We start from the raw sequence: 13,872 nt of genomic DNA on the forward strand, positions 1-13,872 counted from the left end.
TGTCGATTCAATTCCAACCCATAGTGACCCCATAGGGTTTCCAATGCTATAAATCTCTATGGAAGCAGACTGCCACATATTTCTCCTGTGGGGTGGCTGGTGGTTTCGAACTGCTGACCTTTCAGTTAGCAGTTGAACGCTTTACCACTGCACCACTAGGGCTCCTTTGGTATATAAGTCAATAAATGTTTGTTGACTGAGTGACTGTCATCTTCCCTTTATTTCACTGGCTCCAAACTCCTAAATCTACTCCCTTACCTGAGACACCTACCTCAGTCCCTGCACCAAGAATGTCACTTGCTCTAACTTCCCTCCTGGATTTTTAGGACTTAACATTCCTGCTCTGGTATTGGCTCTGTTATCTCAGATGAAAATCCCTCCCTCTAACCCCCATCCTGTTACGGCCCTTCTGTCAGAGCTCCAGTGGAACCAGCCAGGGCCTCGTCACAAAAGATCGTACCTGACACGGGATTGGCGTTCTTCGTCAAGCAGGAGGAACTATCAGTGGGCTATGGGGACTGAGAAGCCACCTTGGTCTTACTAGGTACTACTCCCACATCTCAACTGCAGGGTGTGCGTTTGTGTGTGCCAGGAGGTTCAATCTCAGTGTTTGCGTGTTCCTTTTATTCCACATGGAACCCCATAGTTGAAGATGATAAGAAGTGGGATGTTCAGTCATTTGGGGTTGTGATAAAGCCCTCTGGTTGGAATCCCCTGAGTTTCTGCCTATTTGCCTCCAGGCTGGTTGAAACTGAAGGTCATTTGTGTCCAAATAGTAGTCACTTCCTCTGTCACACCTGGCCAGGAGTCCTCCCCCACAGTGACTCACCATAAACATCACACAGCTGGCCGTTTAAGGCTCATGACGTTCTTTACCACAATCATAGGTACAAAAAATATCCAGGTGGGTAGATTACAAGTAAAGGGCACATGTATGGCGCTATTTCCTCAAGCCTCACAGGAAGCCTGGTTCCTTCACCCACATTGCGTCCACCTCCACCGCAAGCAAGGGTCTCTTGGTTCTGAGGAAAGGAGAATGCAAGGAATATGCACCTAACAGGGACCAGGAGGCTACCTTGTGCTGGGACTCGAATTCAATCAACTTGATCATCTTTTACTCTGTGCCAAGCAAGGGTCAGAAGTCACAAATTGTGACTCAAGAGCTGCACCTGCCCACAAATGTGTTAGCTTCAACTCACACAGTGTACTTAAATTGCCAACATTTTTAAAATCAGGAGATTTCCTGTCAAAATCCAATCTCCAGCTGCTCTTGAAAGACCAGAAGATGTGGCAGTACCAGTCTGCCTTTCTCATAAGGCTCCCTTCGGTGACAGCCTGGTTAGCACATTCTCACTTTAGATGGGGCAGGTGCCCTCCTGGGGATCAGTGTTCTCTCTGTCCTTCCTCTTTTCTTTTCCTACCTTGCTTTTCCAGGCCTTTGAGAATACTGTCCCATAGTAGGTGTAGTTGCCTTGAGTATGAAAAGATGAACAAAACTGTCTTCAAGTTTACTATCTAGTTTACTAGGGTTTTAAAGTGAGGTAGGTGAAGGGCTTCAGTCCTGAAGACGGAGGCAGAAGAATGCAGGACGATAGAGGTAAGATGTGCAGCCGCAGGGCATCTCCCAAGTGGGCAGGTCCGTTATCACGAACCCAGCACACCCAGCCCTACACAGCAGGTGTGACACGGGCTGAATTACTTAATAATTCACAACTTGGTCAGAATTTGATCAACAGAAGTGGAAAGGAAGGTGCTCAGACTCTGGAATCCCATAGACTCAGGTTCGAGTCCTCCAGCCTCCATAAGTGGCTTCTCATTTCCAGTCCTCTTTATAAGCGGAATGTCACCACCAGGTCTACAGCATGGCGGTGGGAGTTAAAAGAGAGCGTGTGTGTAAAGTGTCCCTGCATAACGCCTGGCACGCAGTAGGAGCTCGCAGTCGATAGAGTCCTACTCGACCACGTCAGGCACGTAGTAGGCGCAAAACAAACATAAGGTGGGGATAAGCCAGGGAACCACAGAAAGGTCTCCCAGCTTTGGTGCTCAGGCGAGTGTGGCCGGGCGCCGCTCCGGGATCTGACTTCTCGAATCTTCTGAGAGGCGGCGCGGCGCGCACACGCAGACCGCAGCCAGGCCTCGGAGCGCGCGCCCGGTGCGTCGGGCGACGGAGCGTAGCCGCGCGTGCGCAGAAGAGCTGGCAGGCGCGCGGCACCAGCTGCGAGGCCGCGGGCTAGCAGCCGAGTCCTGGAGCGTAGCTTCGCTCGAGGTCGGTGCTTGCTCTTTTCAGGGGACATTTCTTATTGGTGCCCTGGCTGAGGCCACTTTTTTTTAGAGGCGCGAAAGACCCCTAGTGTGTGAGACAGAGCCTAGCCGAGGTAAACGTCGAGAAGTCCTTGGGTCTGAGGTAACTACGCACAGCGGCCTGGCGCTCCCGTGAGGTTAGCTTTGCGTTGCTTTTTTTCTGAGGGAAGTTTCCGACCCCACCACTCTGCAGGTGCAGTGAATCACCCCACTATCCCTGAGGTGACCTCCTTAGCCCGGGCCCCTTTTGACGTTCCAGACCCCAGGACACCCAAAGGTGCTCAGGCTGCGGGTGCGAGGGAGAGCTGGGGGCGGGTAGGAAAATGGCGGCTGGGGGCGTCCGCCAGGTATGGGCCAGCAACCAACAAGAGGGAGGCAGACCACGCGTCTGCCTGCCCGACATCGAGGACCGTTCTCCCCACCACCCCCCTTGTGAAATGCTACCTGTAGCAGAAAGCTAGTTTTCTGGGGCCCCCAGCTCCCATTACCTTGCCTTGGTTTCTTTTTTTAAAACTTCACCTGATGACAGCGAAAGTGTTCATTCTCATCTATAACCACCCTCTAACCCAGGTTTAGCAGTTGCCGTGAAAACAAGACGTCTTTCATTGAAACATGTCCTGTCATGTCATGTCTTAAGGATTTGAATGAGTTTCTGGCTTTCAAATGCCTGATTTAACCTTGGAAGTAAATATTTGAGTCATGGTACTCAGAACTGTTTGCACAATTCCTCAGGTCCTTAAATCTTGGCATCTGGGAAAGTGGACAGGAAGATTCAGGCAGGTATGCTTTGCTGTACAGCGTTTACTTCTCTGAACTTTAGTTCTTTCGTTTGCACATCTGCAGGTAGTAAACCCACCACCATATCCAGCAGCTTGCCCAGAATCTCTCCTTGGGCATTTCATGATCACCACAAAATTGAGTGTGTCAAGTACAGACTCAACATCTTCCTCTCAAAAACTTTTCCTTGACTGAGGAAGTAGCATTTTATTTCTTCAATTCAAGCAACAGAGTTGTCCTTAACTGTAACCCTCTTGCACCATCAAGTTACCAAGCCATGTTGATCTTTCTTCCTAGGTGTCATGGATTAAATTGTGTTCCCCCAAAATATGTGTCAACTTGGCTAGACCATAATTTCCAGTATTGTCTGGTTGTCCTCCATTTTGTGATCTGATGTAATAGTCCTATGTGTTGTAAATGCTAATCTCTGCCTGTGGTTAATGAGGCAGGATTAGGTTATGTTAAAAAAGATTAGGTTATATTTGTTATGTTAATGAGGCAGGGTTAGGGTGGAATGCAACACCCTTACTTAGGTCACAGCCCTGATCCAATGTAAGGGGAGCTTCCCTGGGGTGTGGCCTGTATCACTTTTTATCTTACGAGAGATAAAAGGAGAGAGAAGCTAGCAGAGAGAGAAGGGGACCTACTACCACCAAGAAGAGCCAGGAGCAGAGTGCATCCTTTGGACCCAGGGTCCTTGCGCTGAGAACCTCCTATACCCAGGGAAAGATTGATACCAAGACACATAGCAATTTCCAAAGAAAGCTGGGCCCACAGATGTTGAAAGGAGACAACAGAGAGAAAGCCTTTCCGTAGACCTGGCGCCCTGAATTTGGACTTCTGGCATCCTAAACCATGAGAGAATAAATTTGTTTGTTAAAGCCATCTGCTTGTCATATTTCTGTTATAGCAGCACTAGACAACTAAGACACTAAGTATCTTCCAAATCAGTCCATTTCTCTTCATCTCCGTCTGCATCACTGTAGACCAGGCTACTGTTAGCTTCTGTGAAGAACCATGGGAGTCTCCTAGCTGATTCTCCTTTATCTGCTCTTGTTCCAGATTGTTTCCCATGTTGCAACCAAAGGAATTTTTTTTGCTTCACTCACAGCTATCTGGTCATGTCATTTATTAATACCCTTCAGTATCTCCCTATTGCTCTACAATTCATAACCTGACCTGTAAGGAGCCCTCTTCCCGTCTCTAGCTACACTTTCTCCCTAGGTGGTTTCATCCATTCCAGTAGCTTCACATTCCATCTAAAAAAATGATTTATTTATATTTCCATCCCTCACACACTAGGAGACCACCCCCTCAGCTTATCCACTTGGATGTTGTGATGGTTATATGTCAGCGTGGCTAGGACATGATTCTCAGTGGTTCAGCAGATATGATGTAATCACTGACTATGATGTGATCTGTTGTGAGCGCTCAGTCAGTTGAAAGGGGAGTTTCCCTGGGGGTGTGGCCTGCATCCAATGTATGGATGTTCTGGCAAAGCTTGCCCTCTCTTGATCCTGCATCTGACTCATCATCCTCTAACCTCCAGTTCTTGGGATGTGAACCAGTAGCCTGCCTTCTGACCTTCAGGTTTTGGGATTGTCTAGCTCCCACAGCCCCGTGAGCCAGCAGCCTGCCATCTGACTTGCCGATTTTGGGTTCGTCAGTCCCTGCAACCATGTGAGTCAGGAGAAGCTTCCAGCCTGACACCTGACCCACAGATTTGGGACTTGCCAGCCTCCACAACTGTGTTAGCCATTTCCTTGAAATAAATTTCTGTGTATATATATTTATATATACACTCCACTGGTTTTGCTTCTTTAGAGAACCCAGCCTAAGACATTTGGTGCCAGAGTGGTTCTAGAGGAACAAAATCATAAGGACGAGTTTTCTGAATTGGTTCTCAAGTCTGGATAGGGCTAATAGGTGCTGATGACTCTGCCTACAGTAGCAGAGAGGGCACCGATAATCTATGGCATGAGGTGGCAACAGAAATACGTGAAATATCACCACCAATGGATGAAATATTTGTGAGAGACAAGGCTCTGGGTGATTGCATATTTGATACTTGTCTACAGTTTTGTCAGAATGAGAAGTATAAGGAGGCTGGTTGGTTGGTTCTGCTTTAGCTAGACAAAGTGGTGAAAGAAAGAGATGAGCTCAGGGCTTCAGAGTCAAAGCTCAAGCGCCACATAAAAGACCTGGAACTTTCCACCTGTGCCCTGAAAGAAAGCCTTGTATCTTGTAGTAACAGAGCTGATATTACTGAAAACCAAACCCAGAGTCTTACATAAAAGTGGCTGAATTACAATGTCAGTTGAATTCCCAACCTCAAATGGTGTCCGAAGTTAAAAATGAGGGCATTGATTTGGAAGAAACGGGATCCTGAAACTTGGGATGGGGACATATGGGCAGATAATCAGGAAGCTGGTGACATTGAGCCCCTAAATTCCATTGAATAATTCCTGCCAGCAGAACCAACCCTCTTACTCCCATCTGAAGAGATTACTCCATCTTTGTCTGCTAAGTAACCCTCCCAAGTAAAACCATTATCCCCTCCACCCCTATCTGAGGAAATTAACCCAGCTGTGCCTGAAGAGTCTTTGAGGTATCTTCTGGAATGGCACCTGGGGTGTTGCCTGGGGCATCGCATGAAGCAGATGCCTTACAAGACGTTTCTGAATGTCCCCAGGACCCACCCCCACCACCCATTTTTGCTTTAGACCTATAGCTAAACTCTCATCGAGACCCAAGAGGTGAAGAACAAAGTGTGACCCAGGAGGAAATATGCTACATTCCAAAAGAACTGCTTGATTTTTCTAATATATACAAACAGAAACCTGGGGAATATGTGTGGGAATGGCTGTTAAGGGTGTGGGATAATGTGCAAGGAACATAAAGTTGGATCAGTCTGAGTTTATTGATATGGGCCCACTAAGCACAGATTCTTAGTTCAGTGTTTCAGCTCCGTAGGTTAGAAAAGGATCTAATAGTTTATTTGGTTGGTTCACTGTAGCATGGATTAAGCAGTTGTTAGGTGCCCTCGAGTCGGTTCTGACTCATAGCGACCCTATGCACAACAGAACAAAATACTGCCCTGTCCTGTACCACGCTTATAATCGTCATTATGCTTGGGCCCATTGTTGCAGCCACTGTGTCAATCCGTCTTGTTGAGGATCTTCCTTTTTTTTTTTTGCTGACCGACTACTTGACCTAGCATGATGTCCTTCTCCAGGGACTGACCCCTCCTGATAACATGTCCAAAGTATGTGAAATGTAGTCTTGCCATCCTTGCTCTGGCTATACTTCTTCCAAGACAAGATTTGTTCATTCTTTTGGCAGTCCATGGTATATTCAATATTCTCAGCCAACACTGTAATTCAAAGGCATCGATTCTTCTTCAGTCGTCCTCATTCATCGTCCAACTTTTGCATGCATATGAGGCGATTGAAAACACCATGGCTTGGGTCAGGCACACCTTTGTCTTGAAGATAACATCTTTGCTTTTCAATACTTTAAAGAGGTCTTTTGCAGCAGATTTTCCCACTGCAATGCATCTTTTGATTTCTTGACTGCTGCTTTCATGGGTGTTGATTACGGATCCAAGTAAAATGAAATTCTTGACAACATCAGTCTTTTCTCCATTTATCATGATGTTGCTTATTGGTCCAGTTGTGAGGATTTTTGTTTTCTTTATGTTGAGGTGTAACCCACACTGAAGGCTGCGATCTTTGATCTTCACCAGTAAGTGCTTCAAGTCCTCTTCACTTTCAGCAGGCAAAGTTGTGTCATCTGTATAATGCAGGTTGTTAATGAGTCTTCCTCCAATCCTGATGCCCTGTTCTTCCTCATATAGTCCAGCTTCTGGGATTATGTGCTCAGCATACAGATGGAATAAATGTGATAAATGGATACAACCCTGACAGACACGTTTCCTGACTTTAAACCACACAGTATGTCCTTGTTCTGTTCAAACGACTGCCTTTTGATCTATGTACAGGTTCCTCATGAGCACAATTAAGCGTTCTAGAATTCCCATTCTTTGCGGTATTACCCATAATTTGTTATGATTCACGCAGTTGAATGCCTTTGCATAGTCAATACAACATGGTAAACATCTTTCTGGTATTCTCTGCTTTTAGCCAGAATCCATCTGACATGAGCAATGATATCCCTGGCTCCATATCCTCTTCTGAATCCGGCTTGAATTTCTGGCAGTTTCCTGTCGATATACTTCTGCAACTGCTTTTGAATGATCTTCAGCAAAATTTTACTTGCATGTGATATTAATGATATTGTTGGATAATTTCTGCATTCAGTAGATCACCTTTCTTGGGAATAGGCATAAATATGGATCTTTTCCAGTCAGTTGGCCAGGTAGCTGTCTTCCGGATTTCTTGGCATAGATGAGTGAGCACTTCCAGCGCTGCATCCGTTTGTTAAAACATCTCAATTGGGATTTCGTCAATTCCTGGAGCCTTGTTTTTCGCCAGTGCCTTCAGTGCAGCTTGAACTTCTTCCTTCAGTACCATTGGTTCCTGATCGTATGCTACCACCTGAAATGGTTGAACATCGACCAGTTCTTTTTGGTATAGTGACTCTGTGTATTCTTTCCATCTGCTTTTGATACTTCCTGCATTGTTTAATATTTTCTCCTTAGAATCCTTCAATATTGCAACTCAAGCCTTGAATTTTTTTTCAGTTCTTTCAGCTTGAGATATTCTGAGCATGTTCTTCTCCTTTGGTTTTCTATCTCCAGGTCTTTTGCACATGTCATTGTAATACTTTACTTTGTCTTCTCGAGCCGCCCTTTGAAATCTCCTCTTCAGCTTGTTACTTCATCATTCTTCCATTTGCTTTAGCTACTCGATGTTCAAGAGCAAGTTTCAGAGTCTCTTCTGACATCCATTTTGGTCCTTTCTTTCCTGTCTTTTTAATGGCCTCTTGCTTTCTTCACATATGATGTCCTTGATATCATTCCACAACTCGTTTGGTTCTCAGTCATTAGGGTTCAGTGTGTCAGATCCATTCTTGAGATCATCTCTGAATTCAGGTGGGATATACGCAAGGTTGTACTTTGGCTCTCGTAGACTTGTTCTAATTTTTTTCAGCTTCAACTTGAACTTGCATGTGAGCAATTGATTGTCTGTTCCACAGTCAGCCCCTGGCCCTGTTCTGACTAATGATACTGAGCTTTTCCATCATCTCTTTCCACAGATATAGTCGATTTGATTCCTGTGTATTCCATCCAGTGAGGTCCATGTGTATAGTCACTGTTTATGTTGTTGAAAAAAGGTATTTGCAATGAAGAAGTCATTGGTCTTGCAAAATTCTATCATGCGATCTCCAGCATTGTTTCTATCACCAAGGCCATATTTACCAACTACCAATCCTTGTTCTTTGTTTCCACTTTTGCATTCCAATCACCAGTAATTATCAGGGCATCCTGATTGTATGTTCGATCAATTTCAGAAATTGGTAAAAGTCTTCAGTTTCTTTGTCTTTGGCCTCAATGGTTGGTGCATAATTTGAATAATAGTAGTATTAACTGGTCTTCCTTGTGTAGGCATATGGATATTATCCTGTCACTGACAGCGTTGTACTGCAGGATAGATCTTGAAATGTTCTTTTTGACGATGAACGCAACACTATTCCTCTTCAAGTTGTCATTCCCAGCATAGTAGACCATATGATTGTCTCATTCAGAATGGTCAATACCAGTCTATTTCAGCTTGCTAATGCCTAGTATACTGATGTTTATGTGTTCCATTTCGTTTGTGATGAGTTCCAATTTTCCTAGATTCGTACTTTGTACATTCCACGTTCTGATTATTAATAGATGTTTGCAGCTGTTTCTTCTCATTTTGAGTCATGCACCATCAGCAAATGAAGGTCCCGAGAGCTTGACTCCATCCATGTCATTAAGGTCAACTCTACTTTGAGGAGGCAGCACTTCCCCAGTCATCTTTTGAGTGCCTTCCAACCTGAGGGGCTTGTCTTCCAACACTATATCAGACAGTGTTCTGATGCTATTCATAAGGTTTTCACTGGCTAATTCTTTTCAGAAGTAGACTGCCGGGTCCTTCTTCCTCGTCTGTCTTAGTCTGAATGCTCAGCTGAAACCTGTCCACTATGGATGACCCTGATGGTATTTGAATACCGGTGGCATAGCTTCCAGCGTCACAGCAACACGCAAGCCCCAACAGTACAACAAACTTACAGATGTGTGGGGGTGGTGTGTGATGGTTAACGTTATGTGTCAACTTGGCTAGGCCATGATTCTCAGTGGTTCAGCAGATATGATGTAATCACCATCTATGATGTGATCGGTTGTGAGCACCCAGTCAGTTGAAAGGGGCGTTTCCTTGAGGGTGTGACCCGCATCCTATATATATGAATGTTCTGGCAAAGCTCACCCTCTCTCGATCCTATAGCTGATTCATCATTCTCTGACCTCCGGTTCTTGAGATGCAAACGAGCAGCCTGCCTTCTGACCTTCGGGTTTTGGGATTCACCAGCCTCCGCAGCCACATGAACCAGCAGCCTGCCATCTGACCTGCTGACTTTGGGCTTATCAGCCCCTGCAATCATGTGAGTCAGGAGAAGCCTCCAGCCTGATGCCTGACCTATGGATTTGAGACTTGCCAGCCTGCACAACTGCGTGAGCCATTTCCTTGAAATAAATCTCTCTGTGTATATATTTACATGTGTATGCTTCACTGGTTTTGCTCCTCTAGAGAACCCAGCCTGAGACAGATGTCTAATAGGCCTCTCAGACGTAACCAAAACAGAACAATTGATTTTTCTCCCCAAATCTCTTTTCCTAGAATTCTTTCACATTTCATTAAAGGATATGTACTGTTATCTACCTAATTGCAAAGGCCAAAAACCTAAGAGACATCCTTAATTCCCACATCTAGTCTATCAGGTAGTCAAAAATATACCTCAGTTCCAATGATTTCTTACTAACTGCTAAGAAACTGAGTCCAAATCATCAGCATCATTCTCCTGGACTGCTACAGATGCTTCTTCACTGGTCTCTCTGCTTCAACTTTAAGGGGTTATGGTTCATTCTCCTGCTGGCAGCCAGAGTGTTATTTCTAATGCATAAATCAAATAATTTCACACTGCTTTATAAAACTCATAGCATAAAATCTGAAATTTTTACAATAGCCGTAAAAATGGCATGGTATTATCTGACCTCATCTAACTTTAGGGGGAAGAGAGAGAATCAAGATCATCAGCATCAATCCTACTTCGGTGAGTGGCGTCTGGAGTCTTAAAAGCCAGCGAGCGACCATCTAAGATGCATCAATTGGTCCCAATCCACCTGGAGTAAAGGAGAATGAAGAACACCAAAGTCAAAAGGAAAGTATTAGCCCAAGAGACAGAAAGAGCCATGTAAACCAGAGACTGTATCAGCCTGAGACCAGAACAACTGGATGGTGCCTGGCTACCACCAATGACTGCCCTGACAGGGAACACAACCGGAGCAGGAGAAAAGTGGGGTGCAGAACTCAAATTCTAGTAAAAAGACCAGACTTAATGGTCTGACTGAGACTGAAGGAACTCCAGAAAGCATGGCCCCCGGATTCTGTCAACTCAGAACTAAAACCATTCCCGAGGCCAACTCTTCAGACAAAGATTAGACTGGACTATGGGACATAAAATGATACTCGTGAAGAGTGTGCTTCTTAGCTCAAGTAGATACATGAGACTAACTGGGCAACTCCTGTCTGGAGGTGAGAAGAAAAGATGGAGAGGGTCAGGAGCTCGTTGAATGGACACGGGAAATCGGGTGGAAAGCAGGAGTGTGCTGTCACAGTATAGGGAGAGCAATTAGGGTCACGTAACAGCGTATGTATACATTTTTGTATGAGAGACTAACTTCAATTGTAAATTTTTACTTAAAGTACAAGAATTAAAAAAAAAAAAGGATCATCAGCGTCAGCCCAAAGCTGGTCCCTATGAGGTGAAGGTCAGACACACCTCTACCCTCCAATCTTTTTACCAATTCTGACACCAGCCGTCCTTCCCACGGCACTCTCTACTTCTTTGCTGGGTTCGATAATTTGTTGCAGTGACAACACAGAACTCACAGACCATACTCACAGTGATGGAGCTTATTAGGGAGGTAACAGATTCAACTTGGGATAAGAATCAACAGGCTACAACTCAGGATCAGGATCAGGAAGCATGTAGGCAAAGTCTAGAAGGCTCCCCCAAAGTGTAGAGTACATCTCTCCCTTCTTCAGTACAGGATAGCTCTCTCAGCTCCTCTTGGCCATGCAAGCAAGCAGGCCATTCTCTCTGCCATGCACACCCCCTGAGGACAGGCCTCCTCTTGACCCGGTCATAGATTGAATTGTGTTCCCCAAAAATATGTGTATCAGTTTGGCTAATCCATGATTCCCATTGTCATAGTCCACCATTTTGTCATCTGATGTGATTTTCCTATGTGTTGTAAATCCTATCTCTATGATGTTAATGAGATGGGATTAGCGGTAGTTATGTTAATGAGGCAGGACTCAATCTACAAGATTGGATTGTCTTGAGCCAATCTCTTTTGAGATATAAAAGAGAGAAGCGAACAGAGAGACATGGGGACCGCATACCACCAAGAAGTAAGAACCAGGATAATAGCATGTCCTTTGGACCTGGGGTCCCAGCGCTGAGAAGCTTCTAGTCCAGGGGAAGATTGATGACAAGGACCTTCCTCCAGAGCCAACAGAAAGCCTTCCCCTGGAGCTGACGCCCTGAATATGGACTTCTAGCCTACCAGACTGTGAGAGAATAAACTTCTGTTTTTTTAAAGCCATCCACTTGTGGTATTTCTGTTATAGCAGCAGTAGATAACTAATATACCCCCGAGGACAGGCCTTCTCTTGGCCCCCTGAGGATAGGCTTCTCTCATCCCCTTCATGACAGGATTCTCTCGGCCCTGGCCTCTGCCCTGCAAGAGTTACAAAGCTCTTTAGCTCTGCCAGTAAGTGCCTGAAGGCACCCCACTCCGCCAGGAAGCCTCCTGCTCACAGGTGCTAAGCTCTTTCCACTGGTTATGGGCTAGTGTGCCTAACTCCACTCAGTGCCCGGGGGCACCCCACTCCACCAGCAAGCCTCCTGCCCAAAGGTGCTCAACTCTCTCGCTCTGAGGGTTGGCATGCCCACTGTAGCCACCTTGCTTCTTGGGCCAGGAAGCCCACTGTGCCATCTCATGCCAGTCTCCTGGTTCTGTTGCCAATTTTCTCTGTCGCTGCTTCTTGCCACCTTGCACTATCTCCAGTGTTACAGCTCTCTATGGCTCCTCGGTCTAGGAAGTTTTCAGCACAGGGACCCTGGGTCCAAAAGACACACTCTGCTCCTGGCTCTTCTTCTGGATGGTAGTAAGCTCCCTTTCCACCTCTGGAATTGGCTCACTTTAAGCCTAGTGGGATGGCAAAACTCACCAATCCCCTTGTTAGGATTCCATACACCTTGTTTCCATGGTCCCACTGCCCAAGCGTTCCATGCACCTTATTTGCATTATTAGTTAGCTGTCCAATCTCCTTGGTGGGCCACAAGCACCTTATTTGCATAGTCCCACCCAGTCATTTTGTGGGAGTCATAAGACCATGGCTAGAAGGGCCATATTAAGTAATTCACGGCACCGCAATAGCTTTTGCATGATATGGCCCCTGCATACCTCTCTGATCTCCTTTCACTCAGTCTCCATTCTCTGTGTTCCAGACATTCTGACCTTTCCATTAAACTGGCCATCAGGGCAACTGTGCGTGCTTGAGCAGGGCTTCATTTTTGTCTGCTTGGAATGCTCTTCCCTCTGATCTCTGTATGGTTGTTTCCTTTTCATTAAGGCCTCCACCCAGTTGTGATCACTTCAGAAACACCTTCCTTGGCTACACTAGCTAAAGCAGCCCCCCAGTCCCTCTTCTCTATAAAACTCTTATTTTATTTTCTTTATAGCACTTAAAAACCAATTGCCATTGAGTTGACTCTGACTGATGGTGACCCTATGTGTTTCAGAATAGTACTGTGTCCTATAAGGTTTCCAGTGACTGATTTTTCAGAAGTAGATTGCCAGGCCATCTGAGGCACCCCTGGGCAGACTCAAACCTCCAACCTTTCAGTTAGCAACTGTCTTAGTTATCTATTGCTGCTATAACAAATACCACAAGTGGATAGCTTTAACAAAGAAATTTATCCTCTCGTAGTCTAGGAGACTAGAAGTCCAAATTCAGGGTGTGAGCTCCAGGAGGAGGCTTTCTCTGTCTGTCAGCTTTTAGGGGAATGTCCTTGTCATCAGTCTTCCCCAGTCGAGAAGCTTCTCAGCGTGGGGACCCTGGGTCCAAAGGACATGCTATTCTCCTGCCTCTTGTTTCTTGGTGATATGATATCCCCATGTCTCTCTGCTCGCTTCTCTCCATCATATTTCAAAAGAGATTGATTAAAGACAAAACCTAATCTTGTATATTGAGTCCTGCCTCATTAACATAACTTCTGCTAATCCCACCTCATTAACATCATAGAGGTAAGATTTACAACACATAGGAAAATCACATCAGATGACAAAACGGTGGATACTGTGAATCATGGACTGGTCAAGCTGACAGATATTTTTGGGGACACAATTCAATCCATGACAGCAACAGAGCTCATTAACCGTTTGCACCACCCAGGGACTCCTCATAGCCCTTAGAGTACCTCAAATGATGTTTCTTTATTTATATGTTTATTTTTGGTGTCCTCACCTCCTGAAATGTAAGCCGTTAAAGACAGGGACTCACGTCTGTCTTGTTG

The sequence above is a fragment of the Trichechus manatus genome, unplaced genomic scaffold (assembly GCF_000243295.1).
Source record: "Trichechus manatus latirostris isolate Lorelei unplaced genomic scaffold, TriManLat1.0 scaffold00113, whole genome shotgun sequence".
NCBI classification, from domain to species: Eukaryota; Metazoa; Chordata; class Mammalia; order Sirenia; family Trichechidae; genus Trichechus; species Trichechus manatus.